The sequence below is a fragment of the Triticum aestivum genome, chromosome 6A, assembly GCF_018294505.1.
Source record: "Triticum aestivum cultivar Chinese Spring chromosome 6A, IWGSC CS RefSeq v2.1, whole genome shotgun sequence".
In the NCBI taxonomy this organism is placed as follows: Eukaryota; Viridiplantae; Streptophyta; class Magnoliopsida; order Poales; family Poaceae; genus Triticum; species Triticum aestivum.
In genome coordinates this window covers 122,361,441-122,388,272 of record NC_057809.1, presented here as the reverse complement: position 1 = coordinate 122,388,272, position 26,832 = coordinate 122,361,441, and the positions used below count along the sequence as shown (strand labels likewise).

The window sequence follows — 26,832 nt, the reverse complement described above, 5'->3', positions numbered from 1 at the left end:
GTACAAAGCCATGAAAGGAAGCAACGAGTAGGATGGTAGGAAGAAACTGGCCACATGTGGACTAAAATTGATTCTCCTGCAATACTAGTACTCATGTAAACTAATATAAAACCTTTTATTAGATCACTAAAGTAGTGATTTAAAATATTTTATATGAGTTTGAGCTTTGAGGGAGTGCCCTAATAAATGAACCAATGTTATGGCAATAATAACCGTCGCTATTGCAATAATGAACCAAATAGCACACTGGCAATGAACCGCTACTACATGAGTTCCCAAAATTTGAGATAGCTGGATAGAGAGGTGCACTCAAACTAGGCCTTGACTTTCTCACCTTTTATAGACGCCGTATGTGACAAGATTATACTTCTTCCATTCCTAAATATACGTCTTTTTAGAAACTTTAATATAAACTATATATGGATGTATATAAATGTACTAGTTTAGGGTGTAGATTCATTCATTTGGCTCCATATGCAGTTCATATTGTAATCTTTAAAAAAAGTTATATTTAGAAACGGATGAAGTACAATTAAATTCAAACTACCTTATAAGTGTATGCACCGAGACTATACTTGAAAAAAGAAAGTGTCTGCAATAATACAGAGATACAGATATCATATCCAGAAGAGCATTGATTCCGCATATCAAAAAGATACTCCTATATACAAAAGGGATACACACGATCCATGCGTTGAGTTTCTCTATATAGTGAACTCACCTCACCTCGCCTCACGTCACCTCACCATAGACCTCAACCCTTCAGAACCCAACCCGCAAACCACACGGCAACGCCCTGCCATGGCCATCACCACCACCAACAACAACGGTGCCGCTGCACCCACCCATGCCGCGGACGGAGCGGGCAACCAGGCCGGCCGCGACCACGTAGTCGTGTTCCCGTTCATGGCCAAGGGCCACACCCTCCCACTGCTCCACTTCGCCACGGCGCTCGCCGTGCACCAAAAGAACCTCCGCATCACCGTGGTCATCACGCCCGCCAACCTCGCCTTCGCCCGCAGCCGCCTCCCGGCGTCGGTGCGCCTCGCGGTGCTCCCGTTCCCCTCGCTGCCGCCGCTGCCATCCGGCGTCGAGTCCACGGACACCCTGCCCGGCCCGGACCTGTACCCGACGTTCCTGCGCGCCACGGCGCTCCTGCGGGCGTCCTTCGCGGAGTTCATGGCGTCGCTCCCGGCCCCGCCGCTCGTGCTCGTCTCCGACTCCTTCCTCGGGTTCACGCACCGCGTCGCGGCCGCCGCATCGTGTTCCAAGGCATGTCCTGCTTCTCGATGGCCACCTGCAGGTCGCTCATCACGAGCCCGCCGCCGCCTGTCGCTGAGCACGGCGCAAGCTTCCACGTCGCCCATATGCCGGAACACGTGAGGATCACGGCGGCGGATGTCCCGGACACGATCACCAAGCTCGGCGACGCCGAGGACCCAGTGACCCGGTTCCTTATCGATGACATCGGCGAGTCCGACGCGCGCAGCTGGGGCGTCCTGGTCAACAGCTTCGCCATGCTGGAAGAGGACTACGTATCGGCCTTCATGTCGTTCTACCAGCCGGGCGCGCGCGCCTGGCTGGTGGGCCCTCTGTTCCTCGCCGCCGGCGACGTGCCGGAGCGCGAGGATGAGCAGGACCCGGAGGGGTGCCTCGCCTGGCTCGACGAGATGGCGGAGCGGCCGGAGTCGGTGGTCTACGTGTCGTTCGGCACGCAGGCCCATGTCTCCGACGAGCAGCTCGACGAGCTGGCGCGCGGGCTGGTGCAGTCCGGCCACCCATTCCTCTGGGCCGTCCGGTCTGGGGCCGCACGGAAGGATCGTCCGCGGGTGGATCCCGCAGAGGAGCGTGCTGGCTCACCCCGCGGTGGGAGGGTTCCTGAGCCACTGCGGGTGGAACTCGGTGATGGAGAGCCTGGCAGCGGGGAAGCCCGTCCTGGCGTGGCCACAGATGGCCGAGCAGCACCTGAACGCGCACCACGTCACGCACATCATCGGCGCCGGGGTGAGGATAACGGCCGCCGGGGGCGCCGGGGCCGTGGTGGGCAGGGCGGAGGTGGAGCACAAGATCAGGAGGCTGATGGACGCCGGCGACTCGGACGGACAGAAAATGCGAGCCAAGGCGGCCTGGGCTCAGAAGGCGGCCAAGTCAGCGGTGAGCGACGGTGGCACCTCCCGTGTCGCCTTGCTGAAGCTGGTGGAAGAGCTGCTGGGGAGCTACTGTGACATCATCGCGGCGAACGATAATCAAATCAATCGGCCGCGACGGGACGATACGGACGCCCATGATTTGTGAAAAATAACTTCAGGTCCTCTGTATGTGCACCGATGTGTGATATGCCGTGTACTCCTCCATTAATTTTGTAGCGTCGTGACTGTGCACTTCATGAGGCTGCTGGTCATTTGCTTTATCTTAGCTATTTTAGTGTTCGACTGAAGTGATGGCCCGTTGGTGCCGTCGGACACGTCTGTTTTCACAGTGCTCGTGCCGCCCCCTGCCGGCGGACGAGGCTCCTCTGACGTACTGCAGGGCGCAGTTGGGCCACTGACAGGTGGGCCCAAAAGCAAGTTAGCCCACCTGTCAGTGACCCAACTGCGCCCTGCAGTACGTCAGGGGAGCCGAGTCCCCTGCCGGCACTGCCGCCCTTCCCATTTTCACTTTCTATGCTGAAGAATCGTCACGTGCAAATGGTAACGCCCCATCCTCTCCGACGCTTAATCATTCGAATCCTTTAGCCTCTGTTAACAATACGCTAACCACTGCCACGACGAACGCATCTCTTTCTTCAGGATCTGGACACCCACGAGAGCACCATATGCAAGGAGCATCGCAGGACATCTTGTGACCACTCCTACTTCAAAGACAAGTTGTGTCGTCGCGTGCGGCTTGCTGGCAAGGAGGCCAAGTACTCTTCCATGCTCGTCAAGGCCGTTAAGGCCAAGGCCGCTCGCCTCTCTGCTGCGGACGTGGGCACAACCATTGATCATGCCATCCAGGATGCCCGCCTCAACGCTGCCGATGGTCCTCCTGCCTCTCCTGAAGACCTGGCTGCCATTACGCTGCTGTGTGGTGCCGATGACGGCCATGTTGACGCCATTCTTGGATCCGAGGCCTCTGCCTCCGGTGAGGACGACGCACCATGATCCGCATCCTAGGCGTGCACTGCCCCTTGTCATCGGGGCGTAGTCCGACGCTCTCGTCCGTCTCTGTTACACCGCATGTATGAAGTGCGTCGTTGCTCTTTTGGTCACTGTGTCTGCTGTCATTAGATCTAGTACTGTCTTCACGTTACTCTGTAACTTTTGCTCCGATAGAACCCTTGTACTTCTGCTTTACCTACCGGTGTATGAACCTTTTTAACGAGTAATGTTGCAATCTCTATTTGCTCTTGGAATGTACGTGGCTTAGGGGACGATGCCAAGTTTTCTGACGTCCTCCCTGAATTGATTGCGATCAAACCTCACATTGCCCTCCTGCAAGAGTCAAAACTTGATACTTACTCCGACCCCAAGCTAAGATCTTTCTTGCCACGTCAACTCGACCAAGTCTTCTCATTACCAGTTGTGGGCACCAATGGCAACACTATTTTTGCCGTGAACACAAATTCTCTCCAGGTTGTCTCGTTCACTCACCTCACCTTCTCCTCCACCCTAATTCTGAAATCAACGACATGTGCTCGCAACATTGCCATTAGCAATATATGCGCCCCCTCTTTACGTGCGCTCAAACAATCCTTCCTGGATGAGCTCCTAGCTATCTCACAACCAGATGATTCTTCCTGGCTGATTGTTGGAGACTTCAACCTCCTTCGCTTCCCCTCTGACAAAAATAACAATGCCTTCCGGCAGTCTGAGGCCAACGCCTTTAATCAAACCCTAGACGGCCTAGCCCTCGTCGAGCTGTTGCTCCTCGATCGCCCAATCACTTGGTCGAACAATAGAGAAACGCCCACCTTAGAACGGATCGATCACGCTTTCTTTAACCTAGCTTGGGCCAACGCCTTCCCTAACACATCTCTATCATCGCTCACACGATTCACGTCCGATCACGCCCCCTCCTCATTCACGTCACCACAACGATCCCTCGGTCCAACTTTTTTAAATTTGAGCCTGGCTGGGCCAACTTCCGTCCATGCGGAGATATTGTTAGGAGATGCTGGGCCCCATCCCTGGCCACATCATCAGCCAACTCGGCCGCTACCCTCGCTTCCTCTCTCAAAGAATCACGGTCTGACCTTAAAAAATGGGCATGTTCACGTGTCCCTACTCCTCTTTGCGAATCTCGTTGCAAATCTGCAATCGCTGCCTTAGACCACGCTGAAGAATCTAGGGCTCTCTCCCAACCAAAACTCCTCACTCGTAAGATTATCATCTCAATCCTTAAATGCACAATCCAAAAAATGACTTACTGGAGATGGCGTGCTCAAGTGTCATGGGCCATCCACGGTGGGAAAACACAAAATTCTTCACATGTCTGCCTCCCAACATTTTAGGAAGAACAAAATCTTTACACTCACACGCGACGGCAATGACTTCACCTCTCACCACCACAAAGCCAAGATTCTTAGGGATTTCTTCGTCTCCCTCCTCGGTACTCCAGCCAATGCATCCTGGGATTTTGATCTGCACGCTATATACCCCACAGGCTGTGGCCGGCCTCCACATCCTTGATGAGAATTTCTCCGAAGAGGAAATCAAACTTGCTTTCTTCCAAATGAACCCCCAAGCCAGACCTGGGCTAGAAGGTTTCGGGCCATCCTTCTATGGAACTTACTGGCCCTTAGTCAAACGCGTCGTGCTACCCTTCTTCTCCCAATTTCACCAAGGCGTGGTAGATACAGAACGTATAAACCGTGCTCACATTGTCCTCCTTCCAAAGAAGGACACGCCAACCTCACCCGACGCCTTCAGACCCATCTCTCTGCAGAACTGCCCAATCAAAGTTGTTGCTAAAGTCCTCACCTCTCACCTCAAACCGCTCATACCTATGTTAATTCATGGTAACCAGACTGGGTTCATCTCCGACAAAAATATTACCGAGAACTACGTTTTTGCAGCCGATCTCATTATTTCTTGTCACGCTCGCAAACGACCAACCATGGTTTTTAAGCCCGACTTCCGAAAAGCCTTTGATTCTGTGGCTTGGCCTGCCCTAGACAGGATTCTGTCCGTTCGTGGTTTCTCCCAAACCTTCCGCAACTGGATCCAAAACATTCGCCACACAGGCAAAGCTGCCATCCTCCTGAATGGTGTCCCTGGCAACTGGATCCAATGCAAGAACGGCCTGAGGCAAGGTGACCCGGCTTCCCCCTACCTTTTCCTCATCGTCGCTGACCTGCTCCAACAACACATCTTCCATAACTCAGAGGCTGCCCTCCACCACCCCATCTTCTCCCACCTGCCTCCCACTGTTCTCCAATACGCCGATGATATGTGATAACCCACAAGTATAGGGGATCGCAACAGTTTTCGATAAGTAAGAGTGTCGAACCCAACGAGGAGCTAAAGGCAGAACAAATATTCCCTCAAGTTCTATCGACCACCGATACAACTCTACGCACACTTGACGTTCTGTTTACCTAGAACAAGTATGAAACTAGAAGTACTTTGTAGGTGTTGTTGGATAAGTTTGCAAGATAATAAAGATTACGTAAATAAAAAGTAGGGGCTGTTTAGATAAAGACACAACTAAGTTAGTTTTAGTAAAGAGCTTTTTGTTACGAGAAAGTTATTTGTCCCTAGGCAATCGATAACTAGACGGTAATCATTATTGCAATTTTATTTGAGGGAGAAGCATAAGCTAACATACTTTGTCTACTTGGATCATATGCACTTATGATTGGAACTCTAGCAAGCATCCGCAACTACTAAAGATCATTAAGGTAAAACCCAACCATAGCATTAAAGCATCAAGTCCTCTTTATCCCATACGCAACAACCCCCTTACTCGGGTTTGTGTTTCAGTCACTCACGCAACCCACTATAAGCGAATCATGAACATATTGCAAACCCTATAGCGGGAATCCCTCACGCTTGCACGACACGGAGAGCACCATAGGACAGCACCAATAATAAAACATGCAACTCAAACCAATCTTGATCATCAAATAACCCATAGGACAAAAAGGATCTACTCAAACATCATATGATAGCCATACATCATTGGGAAATAATATATAGCGTTGAGCACCATGTTTAAGTAGAGATTATAGCGGGTAAGAGAGAGGTTACACCGCTGCATAGAGGGGGGAAGAGTTGGTGATGATGGCGGTGAAGTTGTTGGTGAAGATTGCGGTGATGATGATGGCCCCCGGTGGCAATCGGCGCCGCCGGAAGCGAGGGGGAGAGAGCCTCCCTCCTTCTTCTTCTTACTTGACCTCCTCCCTAGATGGGAGAAGGGTTTTCCCTCTGGTCCTTGGTCTCCATGGAATGGGAGGGGCGAGAGCCCCTCCGAGATTGGATCTGTCTCTCTATCTCTCTCTGTTTCTGCGTTCTCAAATTCTACCCTTTCACCGTTTCTTATATTCCCGGAGATCCGTAACTCCGATTGGGCTGAAATTTTAACACGATCTCTATCCGGATATTAGCTTTCTTGCAGCGAAAGAAGGGCATCAACCGCCTTACGGGCTGGCCACGAGGGCCCAGGGCGCGCCCCCTGCCTCGTGGCCTCCTCGGGCATCGTCTCGCGTTGTTTTTTCTTCCCAAAAATCACATATATTCCAAAAAAAATCTTCGTCGGTTTTTATCCCGTTTGGACTCCGTTTGATATGGATCTACTGCGAAACAAAAAACATGCAACAAACAGGAACTGTCACTGGGCACTGGATCAATATGTTAGTCCCAAAAATAGTATAAAAATTTGCCAAAAGTATATGAAAGTTGTAGAATATTGGCATGGAACAATAAAAAATTATAGATACGATGGAGACATATCAGCATCCCCAAGCTTAATTCCTGCTCGTCCTCGAGTAGGTAAATGATAAAAAAAAGATAATTTTTGATGTGGAATGCTACCTAGCATAATCTTGATCATGTATCTAATCATGGCATGAATATTAAGATACGAGTGATTCAAAGCAATAGTCTATCATTTGACATTAAAACAATAATACTTCAAGCCTACTAATAAAGCAATCATGTCTTCTCAAAATAACATGGCCAAAGAAAGTTATCCCTACAAAATCATATAGTCTGGTTATGCTCCATCTTCACCACACAAAATATTCACATCATGCACAACCCCGATGACAAGCCGAGCAATTGGTTCATACTTTTTAATGCGCTTCAGCTTTTTCAACCCTCACGCAAGACATGAGCGTGAGCCATGGACATAGCACTATAGGTGAAATAGAATATGATGGTGGAGGTTGTGTGGAGAAGACAAGAAGGGAGAAAGTATCACATCGACGCGGCTAATCAACGGGCTATGGAGATGCCCATTGAGGGAGTCTTGGATTTGGGGGTCTCCGGACAGCCGGACTATATCCTTTGGCCGAACTGTTGGATTATGAAGATACAAGATTGAAGACTTCGTCCCGTGTCCGGATGGGACTCTACTTGGCGTGGAAGGCAAGCTAGGCAATACGGATATGTATATCTCCTCCTTTGTAACTGACCCTGTGTAACCCTAGCCCCCTCCAGTGTCTATATAAACCAGAGGGTTTTAGTCCGTAGGACAACAGACAATCATACCATAGGCTAGCTTCTAGGGTTTAGCCTCTTTGATCTCGTGGTAGATCAACTCTTGTAATACTCATATCATCAAGAACAATCAAGCAGGACGTAGGGTATTACCTCCATCAAGAGGGCCCGAACCTGGGTAAACATCGTGTCCCCTGCCTCCTGTTACCATCCGCCTTAGACGCATAGTTCGGGACCCCCTACCCGAGATCCACCAGTTTTGACACCGACATTGGTGCTTTCATTGAGAGTTCCACTGTGTCATCATCATAAGGAGGATGGCTCGCCTCGTTGTCAAGGACGACATCATCTCTGGGGGAGCCCTGGCTGTAGGCCAAACTCTCCGACTAGGCGGCTTCGTCATGACTGCCCGCTCGGCCGCTGCGCCGACGATGACCTCTCGGGTCATCAAAAATGTCGGATTTCGGGTTCCGGCAGACCCTTGAGATTCAAACACTGGGGTGCGCGCGGAGATTTCGCCTCCTACCTACCTGCACCCCTCCGCCTCGCTAAGATCTAAGCTAAGGAAAGAACAGCACAAGAAACACATGATTTATACTAGTTCGGGCCACCGTTGTGGTGTAATACCCTACTCCAGTATGTGGTGTGGTGGATTGCCTCTTGGGCTGATGATGATGAACAATACAAGGAAGAACAGCCTCGTGAGGGTCTATTCTTGGTTGGGAGGATGAACTGCTAGGGGGAGTTCAGTCACCCTTCTCTCTCTCTCTCTTCTCGATTGCGACCCTAGCTAGTTTCTGGGTTGGTCGATTCTGGATCCTCGATACTCGATCTCGAACCTCCCCTCCCTGTGGGTGGCTGGTCCTATTTATAGGCAATGGCCCTGGGCCTCTTCCCAAATATTGAGCGGGAAGGGCGCCAACAATTGGCCATTTTGAAGGGGAACATCTGGTACACTTATCCTGACTAAAGTTGGTCCTCGCCTGCACAAAGCTCTGGTGGTGACGCCGTCTTGTGCTCCACGATGACCTCCGTCCTGCAGTCCTCCTGGTCTTGTTGCACCGAAATGGCAACCTTTGCCTGATGCCTCGGTACTCCGTGGCTGCGCTTGCCCCCTTTGCACCAAAGGGGAAAGGAGGACACTGCGCGGGCTGGCGCCCTCCTGGCGCCGTTGGTCATCATGGCTTGTGTCACGGGCACCTCGTGAGGTACCCCACCTTGATCTCTCCGCCTCCTTGTGAGCCAGCCTGGTGAGGCCGTGCCTGAGGAAGCTCCGTGTCGTCCGCCCCGCGAGGCTTGGCCCCTCGCGAGGGTCTTGGGTCTGTGTTGATGAAGATGGGCCATGCTGGGCCCCCCTTTGAGCCACGCCGCAGGCCGCAGGCAGGCAAGTCTGGGGACCCCCATTCCCAGAACACCGATAGTAGCCCCCGGGCCCAAGGCGCGCCTGGACTTGGCCGTGCAGGGAGGCGGAAGGGCAAGAGCGAAGCGCCGCGGGCCCTATCAGCCTGCGGCCTTGGGCGCCGCGTGGCGGTTGATTGGACGTGAGCACCTTAGCAACCGCGCGAGTTGATAAAGGAGCGGCATCTGCCTAGGCATTGCCTTTTGCTTTCTCCGGTTGCTGCTCAGATCCCCTTTCTTGCGCCTCTCCTTCCTTCCTCCAAAATTTCCAGATCCACTCCGACCGCGTGACCTAGGAAGCCATGGCGCCTCGTCAGTCCCCGACCGTAGCTTGGTACTCGTCTGCCCTGGACTCGCCGAACGTGTCGGAGGCGAGCCTCGCCCGGTTACGCCGGATGGCGGCGGCGCGGGGCATCGACGGGGCGAAGGTGTTCAAGGCCGGCTCCGCCACCCCTGAGGGCCAAGGGAGCACCTTCTATCCGTTCTTCGTAAGCGCAATTGCTGCTGGCCTGGTGCCTCCCTTCTCCGAGTTCTTCTTCTTTGTCCTCCGCCATTATAAGCTACAGGCTTTGCATCTCCACCCCAACTCCGTCCTTCTCTTGGCGATCTTTGCCTATTACTGCGAGGCTCATGTAGGGGTGCAACCCTTAGTGGCCTTGCTGCGCCACTACTTCTACCTCCGGACCTCTCGCGATCCTGCTTCCGCGTGCGCGAGCTTCATCGCGTACGGTGGCGCCATTGCCATTTCGGACCCCGGGAAAAGGATTGAGGGCTTCAGGAGCAAGTGGGTCTTGGCGGATGCTGGGCGCATCCACCCTCGGCTGATCTTGCCCATGAAGCAACCCACGAGCTCCAGCGATTGGGGTCGAGCGGAGCTCGCGGACCCCTGCGCGAAGCTGGTGTTGGAGAAGATGGACGCGGATCTGAGGCCGGCCAACATGGCGGAGGCGAAGCTGACCGGCGCGTCGCTGCTGAGGGAATTCCTGGAGCACCAGCTGGCTCCGCTTCGGCAGTACTCACTTCCGATGTGGAGACCCCATCCGAGCCCCGCGGCCTTGGCCGACGGAGATCTGGCTGCGGTCCTCCAATCTCTGGTTGGGGGCAATGTGGCGAGGTTGGAGGGCGCTCCTACGCCCTTGTTCCTCCGCGACGACTGGGAGCAGGTAGTGGAGTCCATGCCCGTCTTCAACGGGGACGGGTCCGTGCCCATGGAAACTCCCGAGGAACCGGTGGACGTGCCCTCCGACGACTCTAGCAAAGAGGAGGAAGGAGGGGAGCGGGAAAAAGGGCCTGACTCTGAGGTGACTGACGGAGAGTCGAGGGCTCCCCTCCCCCGGCGCCGGTCCCGCGTTCTCCGCCTCTCTTCGAGCGATGACGACGAGGATAATGACGAGCAGGACGGCGGGAGCTTGCCCCCGATCCCGAAGAAGGACAGGACTGGGCTGATCTCCCGCGGGTCTGCCCCGGCCCCGAGGCGGACCGCAGATGCACCTTCCGCTTCCAAGCTTCGCGAGGTTGACCCTTCTAGCCGGCTTTCGGGCTTCAAATTCGGCCGGAGGCCGCTTGAGCTCACTGGCGACGACCCATAAGCGCTTGATTCTTGTCTTTATTTCTTGTTCTGCTTCTGAGGCTTGATGTCCGCATCTCTTGGATAGGCTGGCGCCCGCAGCAAAAAAGCCGAAGGGAGCTCCTGAGGTTCCATCCGTGGCAGCGCCTCTGCCCGCGAAGGAAGGTGACCGCGACGCACGGGCATCTCCTGCCCGGTCGTCCTCGCGAGGCCTGGCTGAGCCGGCGGGGGCGAGCTCAGCCCCCATGGCCCAAGTGACTCCCGAGGTGCCTTTGCCTGCTGCTGCCACTTCAGCCGTTGGGGCGCAGCAAGCTTCGCCTCAGGATGCTGTGGTCGCGCTGCCGCCTTCTCCTCCTACTCCACCGGCTGCTGTCTCTCCGACTCCTCCTACCGTTCTGGATCGTGCTGCCGCTGAGCTGGACCGGTTGCGGCAGGATCTACTTGGCGCCGACCCTCGCTTGGTGGCCGGGCGCTTGGAGCTGGCTTCAGGATGGATTCGCTCCGACGCTTCGATTCGGGCGGCGCTGGTCCAGGCCTCGACGGCTTGCGAAGAGGAGAGGCAGGCCGTCCTTGAGGCGAAGGCTGCACGTGATGCAGCCCTGGGGGAGGTGGTCGAAGTCCGTGGTCGCTGCAAGGCGCTGGAGGACGAGCTGCAAGGCCTGCGGGACCAGCTCGTGAAAGAGGTCCGCCTTTGCCAAGAGCAAGAAGAAAGCATGAAGGCTCGCGAGGCGGCCATCAAGGGCCGGTAGGCCAAGCTCAGGAAGCGCCGCGACCGCCTAGGCGCTGGAGCAGGAGTTGGGGGCGAGGAAGGCCGAGCTGGACGACAAGGCTCTGGTTCTTGCCGAGGACCGCGTGGCCTTCACGGAGATGGAGGCGAAGGCTCGCTCCTCGCTGAGGACGCTTTACGACAGCGGCCTGGAGAGCCCGCTGGCTGGCGCCGAGGACGGCCCCACCAAGCTGCTTCCCTTCCTGGTTCGTGCTCTTGAAGATGTCGCCCTTGGCCTTGGCCCCACGGCCGAGGCCGAGGCGCGTGTCCTGTCTTCTGCAGCGCTGACGCGGGTCCTCACCCACATCTACCTTCGCGATCTCGGCGTCGACCTCGACAGCCTGCTGGAGCCAGTAAGCGGCGAGCGTACCGCTGCCGCTGCCGAGGCCGTGCAGGGCCGCGCGGAGGCTCTGCTGGGGAAGTTCCGGGCCTTCAGCACCAAGCCGAAGCAAGGCGCTGCCGACCCTGCTGCTCCACGAGGCGAACCCACTCCGCGCTGCTCCACCGCCGACAAGTGACTCCGTTGTGGCTCCTGTCCCGCCTTTAATTCCTGCACATGTATCATGCCTCGGGGAGGCGTTTAAACTTGCGTTTGGCATTGAGATAACAGTGTGGACTGTAATATTTGCTTTTGAATTCCTTGAAATTTGCGCTTTTCCTTCCTACTTGCTTATGTTCTACGCCGGCAGAGCCCGGCCCCGCGCATACCTCACCCAGCGTTAGTCCCGACCGAAAACCAGGACGGGGCCAAGGAGTGAGGGGCTACGTGACAAGTTAGGCTCCTGAGTCGCGCTGCTCAGGAGTCCCCCTTGGTGCACGAACAACAAGTAGGGAGGTATGATGTGGGTGGATCTACCGTTCTACGTCTGCAGAGCCCGGCCGCACGCATACCTCAACCGCCGTTAGCCTTTCGGAACTAAGGAGTGAGGGGCTACGTGACCAGTTAGGCTCCTGAGTCGCGATGCTCAGGAGTCCCCCTTGACGCTCAAATGGCCTTCGTACCTTGGCTCCGCTCGGGGAGAGACGCGCGACGAACCAGGCCCGGGGGGGCCTGGATGGGCGGCGTGTGTCTGGGCGTGACCCAGGCGCAGCCCCCGTGCCCAGCCCCCTCGCGCGGCACTCCCGAGGGGAGGCGTTACGATGAGGCTAGACACTGAGCTCTGGGCTCCCTGAGGTTGATGCGGCCCGGGGGCCACCCTCAGTTGTTTATCACCAGCGCGGAGCATAGCGCTTCCGTATGTGTACGGGCATAGCCGCTCCTCGGCAGTGTCGCCAGCCAGCATGGAGCATGGTGCTTCCACTGGTACGTGGGAGGGGGCCCCCCTCCGGGAGGAGCCCCCGGGGCGTGTACAGCCCCGCCCTGACACGTGGCTGGCACGGTAGGGCCTGGCGAGGTGTATCTGGGCACCCGTGAGCCAGCGCGGGACTCACGGGGCCCTACCTCTAGGCGGGTTGCGCCTGGCACTGGGCCTTATCTTGTGACGTGTCCCTGCAAATTTGGTTAGATGCCAACACTCTACGTCCTCGGTTCCCGGCCCTCGAGCTGGTCTCAGCCGTCGCTGGTATGCCAGGTCGCGATGCCGTGGACAAGGCCAGAGGGTGAGGGCTGGAGAGCCAGTAAGAGCCCTGAGTCGCGATGCTCAGGTATCCCCCCTTTAACGTGCAAGTGGTCGGCATGGAGAAGAAGAGGTGCCGTGGACCGGCATCAAATAATCAAGCATGGTGGGTCGAACGCATAACCGAAAATAAACGCAAAAGGATACATGCCGCTGGGTCTGGCCTGAGCGACTTGGGGATGATGCAGCCCGAGGGGCGCCCCCAACAAAGTAAGCTAACAACATGAAATAAAAGGGATACATGCCGCAGGGACGGACCCACGCGGCCTAGGAATAATGCAGCCCTGGGGGGGCGCTTCCAGCTGGAAATGAAACTTGAAAGATGTCACCTGATGATGTTGAGGACGAAGGACTGTTGGTGTAGCAGACTCGGTGGGCTGCGGAAGCCGATCCTCACGAGCCCCCAGGCCTAGGGGCCTCAGGAGGCTCCGGAGGCGCTGGTGGCTCCTCACGGACCATCTCCATCTCCGCCAGGGCTGCGGTACGCCTGGCCTCTTGTGCCTCCATGATGCCCCTCATGAGGCGCTGGTACGTGGCAGCCGCGTTCGGCAAGCCGTAAGGCATGCGAACGTAGCTGTGGGGTGGACCTCCGCAGCGCCCACTCACGAGGGCCAGAGGCGCTCCAGAGAGGCGACTCGATTGAGCCCTGGCATGTTGATGCAGACGCGCAGCCCACCATCCTCGCCTGGATGGGGAGCCACTGCTGGTAGGCGGTGGCCGCCTTTCATGACTCTTGACTCCTGTAGCTCCTGAATGGCCTTGCTGACGAACTCCTAAGGGTCTGGCTCTCCTTGCTTTATTCCTTCTTGAGGGAAACGTGCTTCGAAACACGCCTCCATGTGGTGCCCAAGCGCCTCCCTCGTGACCCTAGCCAGGTCGGTGGCCCTCTAGGGGAGAGCCCCTGAGCCCTGCCTGAGGAGGGCGCCGGGCGCGCTTTCCTATGCGATGGAAGGAGGTTCCCCCTGGGCAGGCGCGGGCCCAAAGGGGCCTGCCTCCTGAGGGGCCGGGCCGGACGATGTCTTCTTCTTCTTGGGGGCGGTCTCGGGAAGCCTCCTGCTTCCGCGATCCGGGTCTTCCAGTGATGCGGCCTGAAAGGCTCGCTCCAGGGAACACAGCGCGTCTTTCTCTTCACAGGGCACCGTGATGACTCCGCCACTTCCTGGCATCTTGAGGACGTTGTAGCCGTGGTGAGTTACGGCCATGAACTTGGCCAGCGCTGGGTACCCAAGGATGGCATTGTATGGCAGGCGAATGTGAGTGACGTCGAAGTTGATGAGCTCGGTGCGGTAGTTGTCGCGTGCCCCGAAGGTGACAGGGAGGCGGACCTGCCCAATCGGGACCGTGGAGCCGTCGGTGACTCCGGAGAAAGGCTTGGTCGGTTGAAGCTGGCTGTAGGGCACTTGGAGATTGTTGAATGTTTCCACGGACAGGACGTTGAGCCCTGCCCCGCCATCGATGAGGGTCCTGGTGACCACCACGTTGCTGATGATTGGGGAACAAAGCATCGGGAGGACTCCGGCTGTAGCCGCACACTTGAGCTGATCTGCTGAGCTGAACGTGATGGCGCACGCCGAACACCTGAGAGGGCGCGTGGCTTCGAGCTTGGGAGGACTGCATTCACTTTGCGGGCGAACTTCTTGAAGATGCGTTGAGAGGCTGGGGCTTGAGCCCTGCCCAAGATGCAGGCGATTGCGCGCGGCTCCTGGAAGCCCCCAGCCCCCTCGTCCTGGTGGCGGTCCTCGTTTCTCCTTGGCTGTGGCTGCAGCGGAGGGAGGCCTGCGTTGCCTTGCGGGCGATCCCCGCGAGGCTGATCCCTCCAGTCTCCCTCGCGAGGTTGATCGCGCCACCCTTGGCACGGGCCACGGTCTTCCCAGCGTCCTGCATTCCTTCCTCCTCCTCGACCGTAGCCCCGGTCACCGCGGTCGGGGCGACGGCCGATCCTTCCTTCTCGCACGGCTCGGAGCTCTTGACATTCGTTGGTGTTGTGGGTGTGGAGGTCGTGGTACACACAGTATCGGCTGCCCTTGGAAGGTTCGGGCTGATCTCTGCCCCGCTTGGTGTCTGGTTCTGCCGTGAGCACGGCAGCCCCCTTGCGCTTCACATCCTTGGCCTTGGGCTTCTTCTCTTTTGGGTCTGCGGCAGGCAGCTCGAGGAGGGAGAGACGCCCTTCCTCAGCCCTGGCGCACTTGGTTGCCAAGTTGAACAACTCCAAGGAAGTGCACAGGTCTTCATGCATCGCCAGCTTCTCCTTCATCTTGACATCGCGCACGCCGTCGGAGAAGGCTGAGATGATGGCCTCCTCGGCCACCTTGGGAATCTTGAGGCGTGCATTGTTGAAGCGCTGGATGTACTTCTGTAGGGTCTCTCCGGGTTGTTGCTTGATGCGGCGCATGTCGCTCACGGCGGGTGGCCGGTCACGAGTACCTTGGAAGTTGGCGATGAAGCGGGTGCGCATCTCGTCCCAGGAGGAGATCGTGCCTGGAGCCAGGTTCAGGAGCCAGGTGCGGGCCCCATCCTTGAGCGCCATGGGAAACCAGTTCGCCATGACCTTCTCGTCTCCGTTGGCAGCTTCGATGCCCAGCTCATAGAGCTGGAGGAACTCCGCAGGATCGGCCGTGCCGTCGTAACGAGGAGGCAGGTCTGACTTGAACTTGCTGGGCCACGCGACGCTGCGTAGCTCGATGGTGAAGGCACGACAGCCTGCTATGGCCACGGGAGGCCTTGGGTGATGGAGGGCTTGGTCTTTCATGTCCCCACGCGCTGCAGCTGGGAGCAGCGCGGGGTCTTGGCGTGCGGGAGCAGGAGCATGGTCGCGACGTGTTGGAGCAGGGAGCGCCCGGGCAGCTTCTTGCGGGCGAGGGACTTCTTGGCAGCTCTGCTCTTGCCGCGCTGCCAGCTGACGGAGTGGGTTCCGCCCAGGGGCCACGCGCCTTGGAGCCATGGTGCCTTCTTGAGGAGGAGGCGGCCGGGGCGCCACCGGAGCCTCGTCGCCCGCGCGGGGCGGGGTGCGGTGCAGCGGAACGGACGGCGCAGGAGAGCCCCCTGCGGCGCGGACGAGCTCGGCGACACGGTCGAGCCATTCTTCGTAGACGTCGTCGACGGGACGGTAGCGCAGGAGCTTGTTTGCCGCGATGAGCGCAGCTCGAGCCTCCATGGGTGCGCGGAGCGCGCAGGACGAAGAACCAGCTGGGGTGAGCGAGGGAGTAGCGGTGCGGCTGTCTTGCCGCACTGACGGATGCTGAGACGATGCTTGCTGCTCGTCCCCCGCCGGGCCGGTGGCGGTGTTGACGGCAGGTGACGAGGAACGGCGAGGACGCCCGCCGACAGGAGCCGTCTGGGCGACGCGGGAAGCGAGAGCGGCCCGGCGCTCGGCGCGGGCCCGACGAGCGTCAGACATGGGCGCGATGGTCGGAGGAGAATGGGGTGGTGGAAGACGAATTCTGGCGCACCCCTACCTGGTGCACCAAATGTCAGATTCCGGATTCCGGCAGACCTTTGAGGTTCGAACACTGGGGTGCGCGCGGAGATTTCGCCTCCTACCTACCTGCACCCCTCCGCCTCGCTAAGATCTAAGCTAAGGAAAGAACAACACCAGAAACACAGGATTTATACTGTTTCGGGCCACCGTTGTGGTGTAATACCCTACTCCAGTGTGTGATGTGGTGGATTGCCTCTTGGGCTGATGATGATGAACAATACAAGGAAGAACAGCCTCGCGAGGGTCTGTTCTTGGTTGGGAGGATGAACTGCTAGGGAGAGTTCAGTCACCCTTCTATCTCTCTCTTCTCGATTGCGACCCTAGCTAGTTTCTGGGTTGGCCGATTCTGGATCCTCGATACTTGATCTCAAACCTCCCCTCCCTGTGGGTGGCTGGTCCTATTTATAGGCAATGGCCCTGGGCCTCTTCCCAAATATTGAGAGGGAAGGGCGCCAACAATTGGCCATTTTGAAGGGGAACATCTGGTACACTTATCCTGACTAAAGTTGGTCCTCGCCTGCACAAAGCTCTGGTGGTGACGCCGTCTTGGGCTCCACGATGATCTCCGTCCTGTAGTCCTCCTGGTCTTGGTCTTGTTGCACCGAAATGGCAACCTTTGCCTGATGCCTCGGTACTCCGCGGCTGTGCTTGCCCCCTTTGCACCAAAGGGGAAAGGAGGACACTGCGCGGGCTGGCGCCCGCCTGGCGCCCTTGGTCGTCATGGCTTGCGTCACGGGCACCTCGTGAGGTACCCCGCCTTGATCTCTCCACCTCCTTGTGAGCCAGCCTGGTGAGGCCGTGCCTGAGGAAGCTCCGTGTCGTCCGCCCCGCGAGGCTTGGCCCCTCGCGAGGGTCTTGGGTCTGTGTTGATGAAGATTGGCCGTGCCGGGCCCCCCTTTGAGCCACGCCGCAGGCCACAGGCAGGCAAGTCTGGGGACCCCCGTTCCCAGAACGCCGGCAGAAAATAGCCTCCACATCGGCTCGAAATTTGCCGAGCAGATGTGACGCCCCAAGACCGGACCTTCAGATGCCTTCCAGGGTTTCCGGGTTTTCGTCGTGTGATTTGTTTGGTCCGTTGCATTTCATCTTTGCATCATGTGCATTGCATCATGTCTTCTTGCACCTCTTCTTAAAACTCAACTAAATAAAATGCATAGATCTTTGATCTATTTAAATTAAGAGAACTCACCCGGTGATTTCTCTATATAAATTATCCTCCCAATATTTTAGGGAGATATTATAAAGTATTCCATTAATTTGGAATTATCCGCAACCCACTTGCTAGATAAATCCTTGACCTTTCCTTCTTCCGGTTTTCGACTCTCAACTTTGTCGATAATTCTTTTACCTTATTCCGGAGCTCCACCAAAAACCTCAACATTTTTGGACCTCCCTATCACCTACTTCCTATGCAAAACCATTTGAATTAAATTCAAATGAGTTCGTTTCAAACTTCACCCATGTGTTCATTTCCATTTTTCTTGGATCAGGCTCATTTTTGTGACTCTGAGAAAATTTACTTCATGTCCAAACTCCACTGCAATCCCTCTGGCCTTTCTTCAAGTTTATATAGTTTAAAAAATAAGGGAGAGAGAGAGCTTAGCCAGCAGGCTTCTCTAGGCCCAATCCTCCACCCAACCGGGCCTCCCGCGCCGGCCCACCAAGGCCTCCCGCAGCCTAGTTACCGAACCCTAGCGCTCCCTCACTCGATTCCCACTCCCCTCGTTCTCTCGATCCCTCTCGTCCTCCCACGCCGCCGCCACATGCACGCCCTCACGCACCGTGCCAGAAGGCCGTGCTCGATCCCCTTCTCTCCCTCGCGGCCTCGATCCTCTCACTCGTGCCCGATCCCTTACCTCCTCCCGTCGACCCTCTCCCTCTCGTCTCCTAGCGCCGCGCATCACGCCCGATCCCTCCTCTCACTCGTGTCGTCCTCCAGCCACGGGACAGCGTCGCCGTCCTACTGCAGGAACTCCTCCGCCGCCCCTTGTCTCGTCCACACGTCGCCCGGCGACCTCCGCCACCAGTCGCGCCTTCTTCGACATCGCCTCGCCATGGCATCGTGCCTCGCCGCCTCGGCCTCGCCAACCTCGCCGAGACCCTGCCTCTGTCTCTGGTCGCCACCAGCGAGCAACATCGCTGGAGCCACGCTCCCAGCGCCACCACGAGCGCCCGCATCCGTCGTCCTCTGCGTCCAACAGGAGCCCCAACAACAATCGCCATCGTCCTCGCCCTGTCGACTAGCCGGCTCCGCTTCCTGCATGTGACGCCTCTTGCCGAGCTCTCCGTCACCTACGTCATCTACATGCTGCTGCCCCGCTGCCTTTTTTTATCGTTGTCCTGGTCACCGAATCCAGGGACGCAAGGCCGCCTCCAGAGATCCCTTTCGCCAAGTACCACTACGGCCGGAGACCTCGGACACGCCAAGTACCCCTTCGTTTCGACAAGACCAGCAAGTCCGAAGAATGCCAAGTTCGACGACGCTCTCCACCCGAACGACTACCGCTGATTCGTACCTCTCCGTCGCCGTGGGTTTCGTCAAGTTCAACGGTGAACTCCAAAGCCCTCGGATTCGTCAAGTCCGAAGATGCAAGTACCATTCCGAACCATGTACGACGACCGTCGCCGAAGACCCGTGTAACGCGAACGTCAAGTTCGACTACCGTCGCATGAACCACTACTTCCACTATGAACGTGAATGACTACCGTCGCGGAACAACTACTTCCTCTACTTCCCTCGACGAACTCGAACCGCCCCGTTTGCACGCTTCGAAGGTATAACCTCGAGACGACGTCCGTGAACGTATGTTTGCGATGTTTGAGATGCTCGTGTTTTGCACCCTATTCAAATTGTCACTCGTTTCCTTGTCACCAACTCGTGGGACACCCTGAATCCGAGAGCACCCCGCCATCTTTTGCACGCATCCGCACACTTCTCCTTTGCATCGGTATCTCAATCGAGTTACCGGAACCAGAACGTTACCGTGGCACCGTTTCATTATCGTTGCCGTGGCACCCCTTTCGTTTCCGCCATAATGACAAATGCCTCATATCTTATCATGTCAACGTTTCCATAAATACCGCATAAAACTTGCATGTGTCATTCGCATCATGATAATAAAATTTAAATGTTTAAAATTTTTGTTGCACCAAATTGATAATTGCATATGGGGATTTACCGGATTTGTTGTTTGTTGTTCCAGCCTCATTTAAACTTGTCTAAACGTTTAGTTTACTTATGCTTCACCTCTTGCCATGTTAATCGATATTTAATTTTGTTGGGTACTTAACCGAGATCGAACTAAATAACTTGTTGTGGTGTTTCGTCAATATGCAACTCGTTGCATATTGATCTCCACTTAATTTGTAGAATTGCTTGTGCACTTTGCCATGCCATGCCTCTTTAAACCGAACATGCATCATACTTGATTGCGCTTCGTGCCATGATTATGTGATGGTTGTTTTACTATATTGTTTGCTTTCTTTCCGGTGTTGCTTCTTCGGGTTGGTTCCGATAACGTTGCGTTTGTGAGGATCCGTTCGACTACGTACGTTTGTCTTCTTCATGGACTCGTTTCTTCTTCCTTGCGGGATTTCAGGCAAGATGATCATACCCTCGAAATCACTTCTATCTTTGCTTGCTAGATGCTCGCTTTTTTGCCATGCCTATGCTGCGATACCTACCACTTGCTTATCATGCCTCCCATATTGTTGAACCTAGCCTCTAACCCACCTTGTCCTAGCAAACCGTTGTTTGGCTATGTTACCGCTTTGCTCAGCCCCTCTTATAGCGTTGTTAGTTGCAGGTGAAGATTGAAGTTTGTTCCTTGTTGGAACATGGAGATGTTGTTCCTTGTTGGAACATGTTTACTTGTTGGGATATCACAATATATCTTATTTAATTAATGCATCTATATACTTGGTAAAGGGTGGAAGGCTCGGCCTTATGCCTGGTGTTTTGTTCCACTCTTGCCGCCCTAGTTTCCGTCATATCGGTGTTATGTTCCCGGATTTTGCGTTCCTTACGCGGTTGGGCTATTATGGGAACCCCTTGACAGTTCGCCTTGAGTAAAACTCCTCCAGCAATGCCCAACATTGGTTTTACCATTTGCCACCTAGCCTTTTCTTTCCCTTGGGTTCTGCAGACTCAAGGGTCATCATTATTTTAACCCCCCCGGGCCAGTGCTCCTCTGAGTGTTGGTCCACCTGTCAGCTGCCGGTGGCCACCAGGGGAAACTCTGGGCTGGCCTACCCGTACCTAGGACAATCTGAGTGTGCCCTGAGAAAGAGATATGTGCAGCTCCTATCGGGATTTGTCGGCACATTCGGACGGTGTTGCTGGATTTGTTTTAACTTGTCGAAATGTCTTAAAGAACCGGGATACCGAGTCTGATCGGAACATCTCGGGAGGAGGTCTATTCCTTCGTTGACCGTGAGAGCTTGTCATGGGCTAAGTTGGGACACCCCTGCAGGGATTTGAACTTTCGAAAGCCGTGCCCGCGGTTATGGGCAGATGGAAATTTGTTAATGTCCGGTTGTAGAAAACCTGAAGTTGACCTTAATTAAAATGCATCAACCGCGTGTGTTACCGTGATGGTCTCTTTCCGGCAAAGTCCAGGAAGTGAACACGGTGTTGGAGTTATGCTTGACGTAGGTTGTTTTAGGATCACTTCTTGATCATACTTTTATCGACCGTGCTTTGCCTTCTCTTCTCGCTCTCATTTGCGTATGTTAGCCACCATATATGCTAGTCGCTTGCTGCAGCTCCACCTCTTACCTTTACCTTACCCATAAGCTTAAATAGTCTTGATCGCGAGGGTGCGAGATTGCTGAGTCCCCGTGACTCACAGATACTTCCAAAACCAACTTGCAGGTGCCGATGAGTCCGTGCAGATGACACAACCAAGCTCAGGAGGAGCTCGATGAAGATCTTGTCCTTTGCGTCGTTTCGTTCTAGTTGATCAGTAGTGGAGCCCAGTTGGGGTCGATCGGGGACCTTGTCGCATTTGGGGTTCTTCTTTTATTTTGGTTCCGTAGTCGGACCTTGATTGTATTTGGTTGATGTAATGCTTTATTCATGTAATTGTGTGAAGTGGCGATTGTAAGCCAACTATGTATCTTTTCCCTTATGTATTACATGGGTTGTGTGAATATTACCTCACTTGCGACATTGCTTTCAATGCGGTTATGCCTCTAAGTCGTGCTTCGACACGTGGGAGATATAGCCGCATCGAGGGCGTTACAGCAGATGCATCCAATGGAGCTCTCCTCTTTGAACGAGCTCTTGGATCGCATTGCCGCTCTGGGAGTCACTACAGACTACGATCGGATCGAGCTTAAACCCGACCAAAGGGAGATTGCACGGACAAGGGAGTCCTCAACGCCATAAGTCGCCGTGACGTAGCACACTTCGCTGACCTGGCGGCCATAGTACGGAAATACTGTGCGATGGAAAGTGCCTGGAAAACCCAAACACAATTTTGGGATAATCCAGCTCTGACAAAACCCCCAGTCCGAACTAAAAGGGTGCACTCTCATAAGTCGCCCGACTCAATTACAAAGAAGCAAAAGCCCACTACAGGGCGTGGAACCGTATTGGAGGGATGGCTTAACGGGCCCTGCAAAATCCATAGTACACCGGATACCATATCAACACACAGCCTTAGAGCATGTTGGGTACTCTGGCAGGTGGCCAAAAGCGGTGAGGATCTTCTCACCCAAAATACCTCAGAGCACCTTCCCACGGATAACAATACAATATTAACGTTCTTTGAGACCTTCGCCTCAAATAATAGGCGCAAGCGAGCACTCCGCAGCCTTGCCAAAGTCTGCCACATGGAAGCAATAAATCCATGGAGTGACACGGCTATCACCTTCAATGCCAGTGACAAACCTAAATTCCGAACAGCCCGAGCACCAGCCGCTTTGGTCCTCAGTCCAATTTTGGACGGCTTTCGGCTCACTAAGGTGCTCATGGACGGCGGCAGCGGATTAAACCTCATTTATGAGGAGACTCTCCAAAAAATGGAAATAGACATCAACCGTATTGAGAAAGCAGTACGACCTTCCGAGGAATCATCCCTAGTCGGGAGGTACATTGCGCTGGAAAAATCACACTTGATGTGGTATTCGGCACTCTGGAGAATTACAGGTCCGAAGAAATTACATTCCAAGTGGCCCCGTTCAGTAGCGGATACCACGCCCTTCTAGGGCGGGAGGCATTCACAATTTTTCAAGCCATACCCCATTACGGGTACATGAAGCTCAAAATGCCCGGACCCAAGGGAATTATCACTCTATCTAGTGATCCGGACATAGCACTCCGCGCCGAGAACAAAACAGCCGCACTAGCCCTCGAGGCATTATCCAAAGCCCTTGTGGCGGAGGAGTTAACCACGCTGCGCTCCACGGTGGACAGGGACGACGTGATACTATACAAAAGATCCAAGTCCACCTCCTTTAAACCAGCGGACGAAATAGTTAAATTCCAAGTCCATCCAACGGACCCTACAAAAATAGCATCCATCGGGGCACAGTTAGACCCCGCTGTAGACGCCGCACTATGGGAGTTTCTGCGCGAGAATTGGGATATATTCGCTTGGCATCCTTCAGACATGCCAGGAATCCCATGCAGATTGGCTAAGCATAGCCTTAATATTCTAAAAGGATTCAAGCCGGTTAAGCAGACGCTTCGGCGTTTCTCTGAACCTAAGCGACAAGCCATGGGAGAGGAGCTGACCAAGCTACTGGAAGCCGGATTCATTAAAGAAATAAAACATCCGGATTGGCTAGCAAACCTGGTGATGGTACCAAAGAAGGACAAATCCTGGCGCCTATGTGTCGACTTCAAAGACCTTAATAAGGCTTGCCCAAAGGATCCCTTCCCACTCCCTCGCATCGATCAAATCATTGACGCTACCGCAGGACACGAATCATTGTGCTTCCTCGACGCATACTCTAGTTACCACCAGATTAAGATGGCAGAGTCTGATCAAGCCGCAACGGCATTCATCACGCCATACGACCCCTTCTGTTTTAACACAATGCCCTTCGAGCTCAAAAACGCCGGCGCAACATATCAGCGCATGATCCAGACATGTCTGGAAAAGCAGATCGGTAAGACTGTGGAGGCATATGTAGACGATGTGGTCATAAAAACCAGACACGTTGACTCTTTAATAGACGACTTGAGGCTCACGTTCACCAATCTCCGAACATATGACACTAAGCTCAATCCGGAAAAATGCATTTTCGGCGTTCCCGCCGGAAAGCTCCTGGGCTTCATCGTCTCCAGTAGAGGATTTGAAGCAAATCCGGCTAAAATCCGAGCTCTGTCGCAATTGGCTATCCCAACTGACCTCAAGCAAATCCAGAAATTGACTGGATGTGTGGCGGCTTTAAGCCGCTTTATCTCCCGATTAGGAGAAAAGGCACTTCCCCTTTATCGCCTTCTTCGGCTCACCGAACACTTTGAGTGGACGGACGTAGCCACGACCGAACTGGAAGAAATAAAAGCCATCCTGGCCACCAACCCAATCCTGGCCGCGCCAACTGTTGGTGAACCAATGCTATTATATATAGCAACAACTCACCAAGTTGTAAGTGCAGTGCTCGTCGTCGAACGAGAGATGGACAGACACAAATTCCCACTTCAAAAGTCGGTATATTATGTATCCACCGTCCCCACTCCATGCAAATCACGGTACCCACATTACCAAAAGATAGCATATGCGGTATTTATGGCATCCCGGAAATTACGACACTACTTTCAAGAGTGTTCAATTACGGTGGCCTCAGAAGTACCACTCAATGACATAATAAACAACTGCGATGCCATGGGCCGGATTGCCAAATGGGCCATTGAGCTCCTCCCGTTCGACATAACAGATAAGCCACGACGAGCCATTAAGTCGCAAGTACTGGCCGATTTCGTAGCCGAATGGACAGAAGCCGAACTCCCTAAAGAATACGGCGCATACTCCAATTGGATCATGCACTTCGACGACTCTAAAATGCTGGCTGGTCTGGGGGCTGGCATCGTCTTGACGTCCCCTACCGGAGATACGGTGCAATACGTGCTCCAAATACTATATATAGACTCCAATAACGCAGCCGAACACGAGGCCCTATTACACGGCCTCCGGATGGCAGTCTCCATGGGCATCCAACGCCTAGAGGTGCGTGGGGACTCGAACCTCGCAATATCCCAAATAAATGGAGACTTTGATGCCAAGGATCCGAAAATGGTGGCATATCACAACGCCGTCCTCAAAATGTCAGCTCGGTTCGAGGGGCTCGAATTCCACCATGTGGCTCGGGAAAACAACCAGGCGGCGGACATCCTAGCCCGTACCGGCGCTAAACGCGACCGTGTCCCACCGAACATCTTCCTAGAAAGACTGTTTAAACCATCCGTGGTATGGGAAGGGGACACCAGCAAAAATAGTCCGGACCCGGCCACAACCCCAGATACCGAATACCCTAACACAATCGGAGGCTCTGCCACCGAAATAACACCTTCAGCCCACGGGATAATGGCCGTGATCACCCCGTGGACAGAACCATTCCTGGCCTACCTAACTAGACAGGAATTACCCGAGGACCAAAATGAGGCCCGCTGCATAGTGCGGCGATCTAAAGCCTACAAGGTCCATGAGGGAGAGCTTTATAAGAAAAGCACAACCGGAGTCCTTCAAAGGTGCATCTCCGAAGAGGAAGGGTGGAATATTTTGGTAGAAATCCATGCCGGACTCGGCGGCCACCATGCCGCAGCCCGAGCCCTTGTAAGCAAGGCCTTTCGTACAGGTCTTATTGGCCGATGGCCTGGGCAGATGCACAACATCTGGTACAACATTGTGTCGATTGCCAGCTTTTTGCAAACCAAAGCCACATGCCACCTACCGCCCTCCAAACAATCCCCATTACTTGGCCCTTTGCGGTCTGGGGGCTCGATATGGTTGGACCCCTCAAAGGGGGAACCCATAAGAAAAAATACTTACTGGTCATGGTGGATAAATTCACCAAATGGATAGAAGCCAAACCTGTCAAAACGGCTGAATCTGGACCGATGATAGAATTCATATCCGGGGTTGTACACCGCTATGGCGTCCCCCACAGCATCATCACTAACAACGACACAAACTTTATAGCCGACGAGGTGAAACTTTGGTGCAGCAACATGGGCATTAATCTCGATTATGCTTCTGTCTATCATCCGCAAACTAACGGTCAAGTCGAACGAGCGAATGGTCTTATCATGAGCGGCATTAAAACCATATTAGTTCGGTCTTTAAAGGAATCAGACACTCATTGGGTAGAGGAGCTCAACTCCGTACTTTGGGGGCTGCGAACCACGCCGAATCGCACTACCGGATACACACCGTTTTTATGGTGTATGGCGCCGAGGCGGTGCTACCTTGCGACATAATTCATGACTCACCTCGAGTGCGCATGTACGAAGAAAGAGAGGCCGAGCTCGATCGGCAGGACAGTTTGGATGCCCTGGAGGAGGAGCGCGACATGGCAAAAGCCCGTTCCGCATTCTATCAGCAACAGGCTCGAAGGTATCAAAGCAGAGAAGTGCAGGCCAAAACCTATAATGTTGGTGAACTAGTTCTACGCCTGCCGGAGAAGAAAAAGAACAAGCTCAAGCCCAAATGGGAAGGTCCCTTCATTATCGAACATGTTCTGACCGGTGGAGCGTACCGTCTGCGGGATGCATCGAATAATCGACTCGAGCCAAACCCATGGAACGCAGCCAGACTCCAAAGATTCTACACCTAGCGCCGGACTTTATGTTCGTCTCCTTACCTCCATGAATTTTTTGCACATATGTTTTTTCTCTCTTTCTTTCTCTCTTTTCTCTTCAAGGCCCTAAAGAGCTACACTTGTGTTTTGGTTACACAATCTTGACACGCTAACCGCGCTCAATATACCTGGGGGCTTCCTATACAGAAGCTTAATTTAATTACCTTTCCGGGCTTTATGCCCCGCACATGTGTTATTCTTCCGCATGTACCTTTTTTCGCCATTATATGCATCGATATGACTTAAGTTTTGGCCAAGCTGGGTTGCTTGGCTCTTGTATTTATGCCCTACATTCCCGTTAATTCGGCTAGGGCATAAGGGGAGAACCTCTGCGATTGTTACTGCCGGGTCAGCCGGATGTGTACCTCAGACTGGGTGAAGCCGAAAGCTAGCGTTCTTAAGGGAATATTCGGTTGGTGAATAAAATATGACTTTCATTTCAACTACTACACGCCCCAGATGTTTTTAGCCTGCGTCTCGCAGTTCGGACATGCACATTAGGGCATGCGTACCCAGGGAAAGGAACCCTTAACGGAACTATTCTCCCTGGAAGATGTTTC

General features: G+C 54.5%; 1 pseudogene; it reads left to right on the top strand.

Moving 5' to 3' along the window:
• Positions 1–764: 764 nt before the first annotated feature.
• LOC123130444 (scopoletin glucosyltransferase-like) lies at positions 765–2,425 on the top strand (annotated as a pseudogene).
• The last annotated feature ends 24,407 nt before the right edge of the window (positions 2,426–26,832 follow it).